At 38.9% G+C, this 17282-nt stretch overlaps 1 long non-coding RNA gene across 1 annotated transcript; it reads left to right on the forward strand.

Moving 5' to 3' along the window:
• The first annotated feature begins 2210 nt into the window (after positions 1 to 2210).
• On the forward strand, positions 2211 to 13803 carry LOC121132916. Its single transcript, XR_005869625.1, has 4 exons — positions 2211 to 2348; positions 7149 to 7440; positions 13298 to 13349; positions 13773 to 13803. It is a non-coding gene; the product is annotated as an uncharacterized LOC121132916 (long non-coding RNA).
• Positions 13804 to 17282: the final 3479 nt, after the last annotated feature.

Raw genomic sequence — 17282 nt, forward strand, 5'->3', positions numbered from 1 at the left:
CCCCAAATAACACACAAGACGCTGTATTAATTATGAAGCCGTTGGCCTTGCTTGTTTCTTACTGGCTAGCTCTGACTTAAGTAATTACCCCATAATTGTTAATCTAAGTATGTCTCTTACCGGAGAAATTTCCGGGCCTCCTACCCCATGGCGTTACATCTCGAACTCTCTTGTGTTTCTCCTTCCCAGAGTCCTCCTGGACTCCTAGCCCCTCCTATCTTGGTTCCCTATTGGCCAGACAGTGCTTTATTGACAAATGCACAGGACTTCCCCAACAGCAATGAAAAATGGTTTATCAGACATACTATGCCTATGATCGACCTACTATAAGTTTACACACCACACACACACACACACGCACACACACACACACACTCCAATTCTTTTGTTCAAGCTTGCTCTTAAATTGACAAAAGAGAGACATTGAATATTGCATGTACTATATGCATATACATTTATATATATTCATTATAGAATGGTTATATATTCATTATGTATGGTAGTTAAGGGGTAAAATGTATAAAACTCTTCATATTCTTAAATTTTGAATTATGTCTCTTGTCATTTCACTGTGGCTAATTTGTTGTTTTCTTTGTGTTAGTGGCAATCATGAACTTCAGATAGCAGAGAATAATTGTGAGAACGATAGTACATTCTTGAGAACTTCTACCTCATAAAAGAAGGAGAAATGAGTTCAGATTCACAATTACTAACATTCAGTCACTAGAGCCATGTATGATTTCTATTTCAGAATATTTTGAATGTTATTATAGATAAGGGTAAGGAATTTTACTCTGTAATAAAAAAACAGTACAAACATGAAAATATATAACTATTACCATAAATGAGATAAAGGCTGTAAATATTTATCTTAGTTTCATTTTCCCACCAAATTAGTTTAGACCAAGTAATACACTGGCATTTAAGGACTATAAAAATAGTTTCCACAACTTTTAGGTTTTTAAATCACTGATAGGGAATTGTGGACCAGGATGGATTTAGTCATAAGAATCTGCAGATGTTTGAAGATCTAACTTTTCACTTCAATTTGCCCTGAAGCTGCTTCTGTTCCTAGCAAAATGCCTCCTAACTTAGTGTGTAACTAACAGCAAGCATATTCTTGAAACAAGTAGCTGAGGCTTAGCTAGCAACTGGAGCTGAACTTCAGCCAATCACAGGTTACCAACTGATCAGGCCATGTCCATATAAGGTAAATGTCTCATCACACCATTCCAAAATAAGGCAGAGCCCATGCAGCCAATCAGACTGATTTGGTTCTGTACTGCCTTTTTCCATCTGTGATACTGCCTGCTTACAGTGCTGCATGGGGGCCCTCCAGACCTCTCCTGCTTCTTATGGTTGCCCAATTCATAAATCTTCCTTTGCTCAAGCAAATTGGGCTACATTAAATTTGCCAAAAGTTCTTCCTTTTGTGTTCCAAATGCAATCTTAAATGATGTGGTGAGGATAGAGTCATTGCTTTCACAAAGTAAAATTACCCAAAAGAAACAAAATCTATAAAAATCCCCATGTTCTTTTGCCAGGATTGAATGGAATGGATTCTTGTTAATGTTCTCTGTCCTGTTTATCTGGCTTTGCCTTAGGATGTCTGGCTGTGTATTGTTACGTTTACTGATTCTCACTAACCTGTGTCCTGTTTTGATGGTCTTCTTCCACATCAGCTGCTCACTACCTTTTAAAAATTAAAACATGAATACAGGACATTGTTAAATCAAAAATATCTCTTAAAGATAAATAGATTCATTTTATTTCAAGAAGCCAGGGAAATAACAATGCTGGGTTTTTTTTTGTTTGTTTTCTGTTCATAGCTTCAATGGATCTTTCTATAATAAGGAGAAGATATATATCTTCAGATATATGTATGTAAATTGATTTTACCTTTTTAGATTTCTTGATTAGCAAATTGTGTCCTGAAAGATAATCATAATAAAGGATAGTTCTTTACATGATGATGATGTAGAAATTGGTGGCATAGATGATTATAAACATCCATATCTTACCAGATAAATCTAAGACACTACTAAGAATCAACTGAAATTTTATCACTCATTGTCTTACTTAACCTACTTATAAGTTAGCTGACCGTGTGCTGGGTCTTAGTCTATGCTTAGGAACTAGGCTAAGGAACTGATGCAGAGTGTTGCTTACTGGCTTGCTCTACTTCCTACCTCTAGGTTTCTGTCCTGAGTTCCTGTCCTGGCTTCCCATGGAGATGGACTTTCAGCTATAAGGTGAATTAAATCCATTTCTGTCCAAATTGCTTTTGTTCATGGTGTTTGACCACAGCAATAGAAAGCCTAAGTGAGACAAACATTAAGAGGCTCAATGTGAGTACTTACACTGTACATACCTGAAATAATGTTGGGAAAGGAAAATAAACTGTTGCAGCAAATTTAATATACTGATCATAGAGTAAGAATAAATATTGATAAGTTAGAACTCTGATTTGTGAAGTGGAGATTTTAGTAGGAGGAGAATATAGAGGGATGGGAAGGCACAGCAGGCGAGAATAGTGTCTGAGCTGCATGATGAGAATGGGGGAGAGGTGAGTGCTGGCCAATGAAGGCTCCTTGCTCACATAGGAATGCTGGATTTGGGTTCAAAAATAAAAGGCCACTATTACAGGGCAACTTTGGGGGAAATAAAAATCTGCCTGTGAGGAAAATATTTTAATAGCAACAAAGAAAAGAGGATATCTGTTGGAATTTGGGTTTGCTCCTGAGGGGGGCCAAAAAAGAACTGTGTTTTTAAAAGCATTTAATAAAACAATATTTGTATGATAAAATGAGATGTCATTGTGGAAGAGAAGAAGAAGAAGAAGAAGAAGAAGAAGAAGAAGAAGAAGAAGAAGAAGAAGAAGAGGAGGAGGAGGAAGAGGAGGAGGAAGAGGAGGGGGAGGAGGAGGAGGAGGAGGAGGAGGAGGAGGAGGAGGAGGAGAGTTAAGCATGACAACTCGAGTCTGCAATCCCAGAACTTGAGGTGTGGGTAAAAGTAGAAGGATCAGAAATTTATGTCATTCTTAGTTACGGACTTTGAGGCCAGTTCAGCCTGTGAGGAAGTGACTGTATCTCAAACAACAGCAAAAAAAGAGGGGTGAGATTATAAAAAGGGAGAACTGTAGCAACTGTTGAGTTAAACACATTGAATTGTAGGACAAGGCAGAGATTGCTTAGCCAGGAAAGTACCTGTCGTTTTAGCACAGGGCCCTGAGTTCACATCCCATCACCCTTGTAGAAAGCCAGGCACAGCACACATGCCTGTGATCCCAGTTCCAGGAGGCAGAGACAGGAAGATCCCCAGGGCTTGCTCACCAGTGAGTCTGGTCCAAGCAATGAGCTGAAGGTTCAATGAGAGGCCCTTTCTCAAAAAATAAGGTGAGGAGCCATTGAAGAAGTGCTTCATGTTGACCTCTGACCTCCACATGCACATGGGTACATACACAAACATATTCACACACATACACCACACACATTTCAGGTCTGAAGGTCATCCAGAGGCCTTGTTCAGACATATATCGAAGTTCTTCACATCACAGTTTCTGATTCAGTAAGTTAGAGTGGGTTCAATGTTTGCATTTCTGGGCACATTGAGAGAGCTATTCGTTATGTCCCCTAAGACAACTGATGATGAACAGTGGTAGTGGGAATGAAACTGATGACAATGACCCAAGAATGGGAATTATCCGTACCCATTACTGAAACTGTTGTAGAACCTGATTTGCACCGCCCATCATTTTGATACACTCTGTCATTCATTTCCTCAATTATTCTATGGACATTCAAATAAATAAGTATAACATCTCTGGCACTTGGAATGAGTGGGACTAAAATTTAGGAAACAAAATCACTCTGAGAAGAAAGTGGGTGTGGAAGGAAGACTGGAGCATCAAGGGAAAAAAAGAGATGTAAGAGAAGACTATAGTCCCAGATTCAATGACAGAAACAAACAAACAACAAACAAACAAATATACACAATTCCCAGGTACTTGACAATCCACTCTGGATATCACTTCTCATTCTCAGTGAAGAAACAAAAGGGTAGAAAGTTAAAAGGGAAAGTTAATAAGACTACTTTGTATTTTAATTATCGTCAAGTACTCAGGTGCAGAAATGAAGTGTTTCATGTACATATAAATTACTTCTGTGCTCTAGCATATTTGTAGAAATCAAAATGAGATGTTGTTCCATTTAAAATTTAAATAATTCTCCTGAGAAAATGCCAACCAGATTGCTTCAACCAGGAGCCAATACATAAACATCTATTATTATTTATGTGTTAATGTCTTTGCTATCTGGAGTAATTTTTTAATGAAACCTAAACGCCTCCATAATGAGACTTGATGTCCCCAAAATGACATTAAAAAAGCAAAAACAACTAAGCAATATTGTACAAGAATGAGAGAAAGTAGTTCCCCCCTTTCAAACAAAATCCTTGCCAAATGTAATACTTCATTGTACCAAACGGACCCAGACATGCTTTAGCTTGCATTTTTTTACCAAATGGCAGGTTTGTAGCCTTGAAGAGAACTTTTTTAAAATAGTGAGTCAGTGAAGGAAGTTTCTAGTACACTGCAGTGATTAAGAGGGAAAGTTGGATTTGTTCCACAGGCTCACGCTGATTGAGTCAGCCTGGGTTTGGCAAGGCAGCTGCTGGCAGAAACGCACAATCATTTTACATTCTATTGCTGTTGGAAGTTACCTCTTACCAGTCTATTTTGAAGTTAAAATGGGGTGTGGGTGGGGGTAGGAAGACATGAAGTAATATTTAATACTCAACAATATACACTGCATATGCTCCAATCGAAGAAGGACGTGGCCAAAACCATATTATATGTACTTTTCAAAATGTCCCTTGAGTTTCTTGGATGTGAAATTGTTTTTTGAAAACAACAGTATGATGAGTTAAGAATGAATGAATCAGAAACATACGGATTAAATTTTCCTGAAATTTGCATGAATTTTGAAGTCATGCAGAAAAGGACACTTGGCAAGATACACTTGGGATTTAACCGAAGTAAAAACACTAGAGATATCATCTGAAGGGCTCTGGTAGGTATAACCATATCAAATAATTTCACTTTTATAAGCTGTACTCAAACATAAAAAAGAGGGACTAGAAGTTAGCTAATTAAAATTTAAGGAAGACCTAGACTCCTGCTTGTGTAGAAACTACCAAGCTTCACAGATAAGTACCAGATCCTAGGACTTAACCTGAAGGTATTTGAAGACTGCATTGCCCATTGATGCTCAGTGCCCAAACATGAGCCAGAGGACAAAGATGATTTATTTCTTGGCCATTTTATACCATAAACCTAAAAGAAATTGAAATAAACAAAAATAGTAACTGAAATGTCATTTTAAAGAAAAACCCACAGTGCTGCTCATCTGTATACATTATTGGATTTTGATTTCTTCTGTCTCAGTTCACAGCATGTCACTAAGATGATACCTTTGGTCAAATATTGAACCACACAAAAGACTTGAGATACTTCTCATAGCAAACAAGAAGAAGCCAGATTTATTCTAACTGGTATGTTAGCAGTTGAAATTAAGCTTTAAGTTACTTTATAGGCATCAACAAGGTCATTAGTCAAATGATAAATGAGGGCCAAATAGATATATTTAAAAAGCAGAAATTTCTGTTCTGTCATGTTGCTAAGTGTTTTTCCACCTTCACAAAGAACTTAATGGAGCATTTTCCTCCACTGCCTTATTCTGGGGAATCAAAAATTAGCTTCCCTGAGGTTCTGTTGTTGTTATTGTTGTTTTGCTTTTCTTAGCAGCTGAGGGTACTAAGTAAGCACTCTACCACTGAGTATACTACATGCCCAGTCCCAAACTAGATTCTTCTTCTTATACCATCTCATTGGTAGCTTAGACAATCCCTCCCAGCTCCAAACAAACAAACAACAACAAAACCAACCACTTCCTAAGCATTTTCTGTTTGATGTTCACTTGAAAGGAGATGATGATCATACATTGAATACAGCCAGGGCTTCTACAGGAATGGGAAGATGTGGTGATTGCTGTTGTATTTAATCCATGAACCTAAAGTTTACATTTGGAATGTAGACACATGGAAGAAGACTAGAGATGACAGATCACATTTGTTCTTTTTTGATCCTCCATGAATACTCTGTTTTGGATGGGAAGATGGGTTCTAACTCTTCAAAAGAAAGGTTCCCAGGAGTGTCAAGTCCCTGATAAGCACTCCACCTCCCGGCCAATAGGCTGGGAATAAGAATGAAGTGGAACGTGATATGAATTGGGGAGCTATTTATGGAGCAGATGCGGCCAGGTGTGCACACTATCGCTTGAGCAAACTAAATTAATTGCACACCTAACACTTGAGAGAAAAACCAGCCTTCTGATTTCTAACGCTGTGGATGTTATATCATAGTCTATACAGAAAAGCAGGGCTTGGTAAGAACAGACAGCAGGGGAGGTTTTGCCGAGAATGCAGTAAGAGAGACCCATGACACAAATGCAGAGTTCTCTATAGGCCTGCTTTTAGAGAAGAAACCAAATCCATTCAGGGTGGACGGCCTTTGTGGTTGCAGAGAAGAAATCCTGAGGCCTTTGTGAATACTCAGCTTTGTGCATTTCGCTGCATTATACCCTTTGCCTGCAAAGCAAAAGCCAAAACCACAAGTGAACACATATGTACCCTTCAGACACAATGATTTATTTCTCTCAATTAATGAGTGTGTTACTGGCTCTTGCATCTGCTGTTCTTGTTGCTTGGCTCCTGTTTTTATTTTATTTTGTTTTTTCCTTGCTTCTATACAGCAGATAATTCTGTGAGACTGAATTACCTCCCTGTTTCGGTCCAGTGTGAATGCTGCCCACTGGTTCATTCATGTGCTGCTGTATGTTTGGTACCCATTTGGTAGAGCTACTTTGGGGAATGTCTTAGGTTGGTGTCTATAGCTGTAATAAAGACTGTGGCCAAAAGCAACTTTGGAGGAAAACGTTTGTTTGGATTAGGTGTCCCGTTCTAGGTCATAATGAATGGAAGCCAGGACAGGAACTCAAGGCAGGAACCTGGAGGCCGGAACTGAAACTGAAGTTACTGAGAAAGTCTTCCTGGCTTGCTGTTCACGGCTTATTCAATTTGCTTTCTTACAGACCATCTGCCCAGGCTTCGTAATGCCCATAGTGAGCTAGGCCCTTCTTTTACGATCTTTAATCATGAAAATGTTTCACAGACCAGTATGACAGAGATATTTTCTCAATCAAAGTTCCCACTTCCCTGATGACTCGAGCTTGTGTCAAGTTGACAAAAAAAAATCAGTGCCACAGTGATGTCCTGCCCAAGTGCATAAAGCCAATCAGCTATGTGCAAGCCCTCTGAAACCACAAGCCAAAGAAACCCTTCTGACTTGTAAGAAACCACAAGCCAAAGAAACCCTTCTGACTTGTAAGTTGTTCTCTCAGCTATTTTGGTAACACTCCCCTAAAGGAGAGTCACAGTAAAACCCATTGTGACATTTTCAATGAGTCAGAATTCTATTTTTATTACCTTTTTAAAGCTTTTAACTCTTTTTACCGGCTTACTTCTTTGCTTCCATAGTTGACCTTCACAATTATTTTTCTACCTAGAGTTCAGTTTTAAAAATAAACACAATCCTATTATCTTTGTGAGATTTATGACATGTACCACATTGGAGAGAGAAAAGGTGTGGCCCCTGAATGAGTGAATAGCCAGATTCCCTTGTAATCAAAGTTGCCACTGCTTACCAATGAGCTCTTCAATGGCAAAAACATATCAGGCTTGGGCCTCAGTCAGAGCATTATCCATTCAAGAGAGTTTTCCAAATTCCTCTCCCACTCCACCTCATGCACCTTAGTCTTCCTAGCAGTGTTCATGAGGCAGCCTGGGCAAGCCCATGTCAGCGGTGGACACTTTTGTGATTGTCTGCTTACATGTATGTACACACACTAGACCATCAGTCCTAAGAAAGTAGTGCTGCATCTGACCTAATCTATTCTTTTTATAACCCCAAGCTAGTATGTAGGATATAGTGTAAACAAATAAATGTTTTTAAAAGCCCTAAGAAACATTCACAATAAATAATGTAGTTCTTTAGAATTCAATATGTACAGATGGACTAGCAGCATTGCCAAGTATGAAGCCATGAAGAGTAGCAAGATAGTGCTGAAGTTTAACAATAGACTTAGCTGTCATCAGCAAATATCCAGAGGAAAGAGATTTAAAAAAAGCTAAATGTAGCCTTCTTTTCAAAACAAGATCCAACAATAGATTTATACAGTCCATGCTGAATCTTTGATTTCCTTCCCTGGACAACATTGAATGTACTGTTAACAATTTTAGATTTGATTGAGAAACCAACTAACGTTAGCTTTAAACATACCGAATGGGGTAGCCATCCTTAAGTTGAGATGTCATGTTTGTGAGACTCACACTTTATTGTTACTACTAACATTTAGACATTTCCAATTTTTTATTGTTTTACAAAGAAAGAAGAGAGAGGGCAAGGAATATTTGAATGACTGTATACATAATACAGTCTAGGCCAGGATGGCGACAGTGCCAAAAGAGTTGAGGTTTGGCAGGAAGCCTTCCACATGCAATTGGTCAAGTTCCCAAGGGTCCTGCCCCAAAGCATGCTTTGTATGTATTGGCTTCTCTTGCTCTCCATTGCCACCACCAGCCTCTCTGTACTACAGTAGATGTAAAACAATCCTTTGCTTTCATTCTGCCTGCATCTAATACCGCTTTTTCTAGATACAGAGCACCCAGCAGGTTAACAAATATGTCAAATCACTGGTTTAAAATTCTCATTGCATTCTGAGTGCTCTTAGGAGAAAGGCTCCATTTTTGCATTTATTGTAGGAATATCTGACTGATCTAGGCTTCTCGCTGATGGTCCCGTGATCCACCATTGGATACTCTTCTCTCCTTCACTTTCACTTTGCCACAAGTCCGCTATGCCTTTTTTGTACTTTGTGCTTTTTTTCTGCTTGGGATACACGTTTCATTTTCTTCCTGTGCTTTAGACCTTGTTCTATCTGTCATCTAAATTACCCATGCAACAACTTTAACACATCACTTTATTTTATGACTCTGCGCAGACATTATTGCTCTTGAGGAATTTCCTTCTTTCTTGCTTATTGTAATCTTTCTCACAAGAATGAAGCTCTCTGAACACAGGGCTTCCCTCATGGGGGAGTTAGAGCTCACAGTTGATGGGTGGTGCTTAGGTCTTCCTTATACACACCCAAGGCTGATTGCATCCTTAGCGAGAAAAATTATGTCAGAAAGATGGTAAATCCTAAAATAAATAAATGCTTTTGTCCATGAGATTGCCCCCCTTCCCTAATAATTGGGCTAATTGGGAAGATTAAATGTATGTGAAACACTGTAAAAGGCTCTGTGCATATTCAAAAGGCTTACACAAGTGGAAGAATCCAGACCTATAACGGGAAAACATTTAACACAGAGTCTGAAAAGTTAAGTGACAAAGTTGGTTCATTGGTTCATATATTTATCACTCATTATTCACTAATCCCTTTCCTGGGGTTACCATATGTAGTCTCCAAACTTAGAAGGCACTGTTGACAGTAGTTATAAAAAGAGCATATCTTTGGAGAAAGACCAAAAGTAAACCCACCCAAATAGTTAAGGTCTAGAAAAGTTGTGCCCAGAAAGGCCACACTTTGCAGCCTTCCAATATTAAAAGGTAACAAAACCAGCAAGAAACTAAAACCAGGAACACAGGAACATTTCTAAGGAGAAATATTACATGAGATCTTGTTGAGGAGGAAGCCTGTCCTTAACCTTCAAAACACTATTGGTTTTCAAACCTTTTAGGCAGGTAGAAGGCTCTTTTTTATAATCCCAGTACTTGGAAGACTGAAGACTGGTGGGTCAAGAGTTTAAGGCCAGCCTTGTCTACATAGCAAGGTTGGGATAAGTCTGGGTTATATGAGACCCTGGCTCAATGAAATAAAGCTAAAACTAAACCAGAACAAACAAAATCTCCTAAAAGCAAGAATTCTACTTGTAAATATTAATCTAGCTACTGTGTCTTCAGAACAAATTAACTCAAAACTTGGTATCATAGGATAATGATTTGATATGCTGACTCATTTTAGGTTAGTTTTCACTTAGGACTGTTGTAGCAGTCACTTTAGGGCTGGAGTCACTGACTGTCACCTAGAGGCTTCACTGGTACCAGGTGTCCACTGCCAGGTTGGTTCCATCTAGTGTTTCAGTTTCTTTCCATATGAGCATCTTACACGACTTCTCATAGTATGGTGCTAATTTCTTTTGGGGTTTTAACAAGCTGGGAGCTCAGGACTGGGGGAGATGTAAGATCATCACCAACTTTGAGAGTTTTGCATGATTCCTACTGTACTCTGTTGGTGATGAAAGTCCTGCCTTCATTCGATGTGGGAGAATAGGGGTATGGATAAAAAAGGTTGTATGGACCACCGGGGTCAATTTTGAAAGCTAACTAACAAAAATATCGTTAAATGTCAACACTTGATTTACAATGTGATTAGAGGAGACTCGAAGATTTAGAAAAGGGAATTTCCAAAAAGAAATGAAAGTAGAAGTAGGACTATTAGGACAGAGGGACAAATTTAGGGAGCAGAACAGAGGCAAGGACCATGATAAGAACATACTGTGCATATATATGACAACTTTATACAATAATCCATTATGTACATTCGCTTGTACATTCACCAATAATTTTAAAATTATTTATTTACTCATTTAATTAAGTATTGCATGTATGTGTATATTTGCATGCAAATATGCAGGCATACCAAGACAAAGGGACCGTGTGGCAGTCAGAGGGCAAGTGTCAAATCAGTTCTCTCCTCCACTTTGTAGTATCTGGGAATCAAACTCATGTTATCCAGGCCTCTATGTAGGCAACTATCCACTGAGCCACTTGAGAGTCATAAAGACACTTACTAAAGGTATTTTTATGACTGTATTAAGAAAAGTAAATTGGGGACTGGGGAGAGGGCTCCAAAGTTAAGAGCACAGACTGCTCTTCTAGAGGACCTGGGTTCAATTCCCAGCACCTACATAAGATCTCACAACTGTCTATAACTCCAGCTCCATGGGATATGGCACCCTTAGACAGATGTACATGCTTGTAAAACACCAATTCACATAAAAATAAATCTTAAAAAGAAAGAAAGGAAAGCAAATTGATCTCAGGCATCAACAAATAACTAGCAATATAATTTTTATATAAAAATGCACAATGTGGCATATTCATTAGACAATTCAAAATTATTTTAGTCATGAAAAATTCCAAATATCTTCATAGACAAGACCATTCATATAAAAATTCATTTCATGAAAATTAATTAAATAACTGTTGTCCTTGCTAAAAGCACCCATAAAAAAAATACTATTTCCATTATGTACACTCAACCTGAACCAGTACTAATGGTATTAATGCCATGACCAAGAAATCACAGAAAGGCATGAACTCTGCATGGATTGCTGCCTTCAAAAACATGCCAAAAGGGTAAAGTTCTGGAACACCTGGACCCATTTGCTAATAGTTTTCCACTGTTCCTTCCAGTGTGAACCCACAGTGAGCACCAGGGCAGTGGGGGCACTGAGACTGGGTTTGAATATCACTAGTTCTAAACTGGTTCATTTTTCATTTAAGACACATACATGAGCATGCCCCATAGACACATGCATAGCCCCTGCGAAGTCATGAGTTAGCAGCAATCTGTGCAGCTCAATGTTGGTCTTCAGGGTCTCCGAAAATCAAGTCCAGATGACTGCAAATCAAGCTGATTGTAAGAAGGAGAAAACAGGTTGTTCTGCTTTGTTTTGTTTTTTAAACCAAATTTAGATCTGCTCAAAGCTCCATGGAATCTAAATTTAGAATAAACTATGTTTTCCAAATCTTTCTGGGTTTTGCTTTGCTGGCACTGGGAAGTACATTGCTCCAGAGGTGCTCAAAATGGAGGGTAAGGAAGGAGGAGAGTGGACCTCTGTAACAAAAACTCCAGAAACTTTCAGAAAGAAAGAGAGAGAGAAGGAAGAAAGGAAGGAAAGAAGGAGAGAGAGAAAGAAATAGAGAGAAGAAGAAGGAGGAGGAGGAGGAGGAGGAGGAGGAGGAGGAGGAGAAGAAGAAGAAGAAGAAGAAGAAGAAGAAGAAGAAGAAGAAGAAGAAGAAGAAGAAGAAGAAGAAGAAGAAGAAGAAGAAGAAGAAGAAGAAGAAGAAGAAGAAGAAGAAGAAGAAGAAGAAGAAGAAGAAGAAGAAGAAGAAGAAGGTGAACAGGTTAAGAAAATAGCATAAAAATAGCTTGACTGTTAACTCCATATGTGTCTATAGAAAAATTAAGGTATGAGCTCCAAATGGTTAGGTGTGTAGAGGGGAGATTGGTAAAGTTCTCTTGAGTTTTAATAAAGCCAATATGTTTGAAAACCATCTGAAAGGAAACTAGCCCAAATTACCACTAGACTTACAGCAGGGGAGACCTGCTACATGGGTCTGCAGGTGCAGACCTTTGCAGCTAAGCCTGGTGACCTGAATTTGATCCCTGGCACCCATGTGGTATAAGGAGAGAACCAAATCTGAAAGTTGACCTCTGACCTCACAGGCACCTCGTGTTGTGCACATACTTATATACATAAATTGCCACCCATACACACAAAACAAATATATACATATAATACAGAAATAATTGTGGAACTAGATATAGCAAGACAGGTACAGAACTAAACATATTCAAAATGCATTTAAAAAGAACCATTCACTATCATTTCATGCACTATGATGCAGACAGGTGTCCCAAGAGTAACTCTATTCCAGTGGTTATCAACCTTCCTAATGCCGCAATTCCTCATGTTGTGGTGATGCCCAACCACAAAATTATTTTGTTGCTACTTCATAACAGTAATTTTGCTACTGTTATGAATCATAATGTAAGTATTTGATGTGTGTGGTATCTGATATGCAACCCCAGGGAGTTGAGACTCACAGGTTAAGAAACACATGGTCTATATGCTCAACATCTGCATTTCCAGCCAGGCGTCTTCTTGTGAAATTCAATCACAATGGCTCCTAAGCCTCAACTAAGCACATAGTTGACTACATACAAATTTACATGGGAAAATTTGTGCCAGTATAGGATATTTGTATTTGTTTGCATGTATCAATGACACTGCTAGATAATTTGAAGTCTCCCATAAAAATCACACTTGCAATAAAGCCTGATACATTCCTTAAGTTAGGCTGGTTTGAACAAATTGCTATGATCTATTACAGGAAGTAAACTTAATTGCACGGAACGGAGCCCATGCAAGTTGAAACTACTCAGGTGAGTTTTCCTCCTAGAATGCTCTGCCATGCTTTCTCCTAAGTCACTAAATGTTTAGTGCTGCTAAGTCTTAACCGTTCCAATCAGAGGTCCAGATTTGTGAGAGGCATCTGTTACCTATCCTTCTCATGCAAGGTCACATGTTTCCCTTCTCCATGCTCCCACACTATTATATTAGAGGAACTTGGGGGAAAGTCTTAACAGAACACACTCCTGCATCCTCAAGGTCGATGTAAATATCCACTCACATCCTTGTCACATTCCCAGGACTCCATCTACTTTGACATAAGAAGGATTAATAAAATTCTTGAGAGAAAGATTCCTACAGTTAGACCAAGGGTTTTTGTTTTGTTTGTTTGGTTTTGGATTTATTTATTTATTTATTTATTTATTTATTTATTTATTTATTTATTATGTATACAGTGTTCTGCCTGCATGCATGCCTGCAAGTCAGAAGAGGACACCAGATCTCATTATGGATGGTTGTGAGCCACCATGTGGTTGCTGGGAATTGAACTCAGGACCTCTGGAAGAGCAGCCAGTGCTCTTAACCTCTCAGGCATCTTTCCTGCTCCTGTTTGTTTCTAGACTACATTAGTCACTTAGCTCCAATGCTGAGAAAGTGTTCAAGATCACCGACTGAAAGGAAACAATCTTCCATCAGGCCATCCCCTTGACCTTACCAACAGAGCACAGATGACAGAGACCCAATCCAAGACAAGAAGCTGCTACATGATGCCAGGGAGGAGACGGATGGCTCAGAAATCACACTTGATGCCCGGAGTCAGTACTTACAGAGAGATAAGACCAGAAAATATGTCATTGTTCATTGGGAATGTCAGAGGAAAAAGGAAATCTACACAGAGGCTAAACCCTTAACTCTTCAGGAACAGTCTTTTAAACTGGGGAATATTAATTGTTATATTGATTTTAGTTGATTTTTTTAAATGCAGATTACAACTAGTTAGAAGACTCAGTAGTTAAATTACCAGAAGAACTGAGTTCAGTCCTCAGGACCTACATGGTAGAGCGACAGAAACAATTCTTGGAGGTCGTCCTCTGACTACCAATTCATGCCATGGATTGTGCACACAGCCACACAAATACATGCACATATGATAAATAAAACAAAATTTTCGGGTGGTGGTGGCGCACGCTTTTAATCCCAGCACTTGGGAGGCAGAGGCAGGCGGATCTCTGTGAGTTCGAGGCCGGGCTGGCTGACAGCCTCCAAAACAATACAGAGAAACCCTGTCTCGTAAAAACCAAAAAAATAAAAAATAAAATAAAATGGTAAAGTGAAAAGAATACTGATGGCATTTTATAATTTTTCCCTGTGATCATGTGTCTATATCAGTATTTGGTATTTAGAACTGCCACAGAATACTGCCTACTATAGAAGTTTACTTTCACTTAACGCATCCCTTATGTCTGGAACTTTACCACATACATGTTTACGTGCCGCTGTTGCTGTTTTGTTTTAAACAATTAGTGCTATTTTTTTCATGTTTACAAATAAATGTTCAAATGAGGTAAGTTACTAAAAGAGAAAAAAGGCAATTTTGGTTGAGTATTGAACAATGCTCTTCCCACAAGGTTCTGTGGATTGAGGAGCAGCTGTACAGACAATGTGTGGTTCCTGGCTTTGGACCCAGCTCCCAGCTCCAGCACTTGTCACTCAGTATATCATCATGCTTGCATCGCTGGACTTAGAATTTGGGTCAAAAGGAGAAGCCAGGCTGGCCCGGTGTATGGCCACATCTTCCTATCCTTGCTTGTTTCTTACACTCTTGTAAGTGGAACACATTAATTTGGAGGAAGTACAAAGAATCAGAAATCATGCTTGCTAATTTTTATCCTGGGACTGGAAGATATTTATTGACTCTTTGAAGGTTGTAGAAGCAATTGCAGGCTAGTGACTATTCAGATAATTACCAAGCCAGTTTTTCTCCCTAATAAAAGCAACTTTAATTTCTAGGTTAATTTCAAATTAATAAAAAAAAACAAACTCAGACGACTGGCTCAAAAAGTTCTACCTCTTAATCTATGATACAAACAGTGACATGCTTCTAATGATCTCATTTACAAATAAGCCAAAATTCTCCTGTCTCCACGACTATATTTCAGGACTATGGTGAAAAAACAAATACCTTAAAATATAATTAATTTTAACATTGAAATGTTAATTTCCTGAAGCTTCTTACAATGATAGAGAACTCTGGGGATGTGGGGAGACCCCCCTCCAGGCAGTCCATGTTGATTTAAAAGATTCTAACATTTTGGACATTGATTATACTGTAGTCATTTTCCCACTGATTATCTTCCTGAGTTTGTAAGTTTACTCTCGGCCTTTTTTTGTCTCTTTTGTTTCTTTCAAAAATTTCATACACACATGTCTTCAGCAAATATATCCTGCATTCAATCCCTTCCAATTCTTCCTCTCTCTCCACCACCACTATTTTTCTCACACTTCCTGTGTTACTTTTTTTTTTTTAACCCACTGAGGGCCCTGCCTGTTTGTTCTTGGGTAGCCTCTCAGGGGCCACAGGACTGAAGAAAACCTACTCTTCCTCCCACAAGAGTCATCAGTTGTGAATCGTTCCTCAGCTATTGAAGGGATTGCATAAGCCCCTCCCCCATCCATGCTGGGATTTGACTGGCTTGATGCCATGCAGGTTTTATATGTTCAAGCATAGCTGCTGTAAGTTCATGTATGCAGAGGTACTGCCATGTGCCACAAATACAAATTTACTACCAAAGTCCACACATCTGACTCTTAGACTCTTTCTGCCCATCTCCCTCTACAACAGTGATCCCCGAATCTTCCACTTAGGGGATATGATATAGGTATCCCATTTATAGCTAAGCACCCCAGGCTCTTACTTTCTGCATGCTGACCATGTGTCTCTATTTATCATTCACTGTTGAGATGCAATAATCTATGGTTATGAAGATGGAAATTTAGGGGGAGGTTCATTATCATTTAAATTTAGCGAAATAACGGTATTAGGTTGTCCCCTAGCCAGCCAAGTTTTTTCTCACTTTACAGTACCAGGCATGAGTTCCTTCTTGTAGAGCAGGTCTAAAATCCAAGCATAAAGTGGCTAGTTTCTCCTACAGCATTTGCACCACTATTGCACAAGTAGGTATATCTTCCCAGGCCAGTCTTTGTTGTAGCTTGCAGGTTTCACAGGCCGGTAAGATTGCCAATACTTTTTCTGCCCATAGCAAACATGGTACCTTCCAATGATAACAAAGCTAGCCAGTAGGAATGAAGCTTCCAGATTAGACCCAGCTTGATTTCCTCAATGTTTCCATGTTCTAGGACCCAATAATGTAGTGTCTTCAGCAATCAAGTCTTATCATCAAATTTGGGGGGCGGGGGTAACTGAGAAAACTGGCAGTAAACTATAATATTTAGGTAGTGTGTAAAGACCCCATTAACCAACAATTCAAAAAGAGGTAATCCATGTCTGGTGCTGGGATTTTTATTTGGTAGTCTATGGTATCTGAATGAAGCAGAGACCACCTATTTAATACAGGGTAACTCCATTTAAACACCATGTATAGGCGTATGCATATGTACATGTATATTATATACCTGTGTATATATTAGTATATATTTTAAGTAGCTTCTACAGTAGCAGATATCCTTATGGCATTTTCAAAGGTCTTTAGTGCTAGTTACCCTTCCTCATAATCTCTTCTTTACCTTGCCCTCCGACCCCATCCAGTTTAACACTTCCTGCTCAATTATTCCCCCTTTCCTCTTCATACTCCTGAATTCTATTCCCCTTCTTAGGAACCCTGCCCTAATATCCCCCGTCTCCAGGCTTCTGCTGGTACTACATTTAAAGGTGCATATCCAAAGACTCAAATCTGGCCTCCACATATGAGAAAGAGTTTTCAGGGTTTGTCTTTCTGGGTCTAAAT

Source organism: Mesocricetus auratus, unplaced genomic scaffold (genome assembly GCF_017639785.1).
Source record: "Mesocricetus auratus isolate SY011 unplaced genomic scaffold, BCM_Maur_2.0 Super-Scaffold_100018, whole genome shotgun sequence".
NCBI classification, from domain to species: domain Eukaryota; kingdom Metazoa; phylum Chordata; class Mammalia; order Rodentia; family Cricetidae; genus Mesocricetus; species Mesocricetus auratus.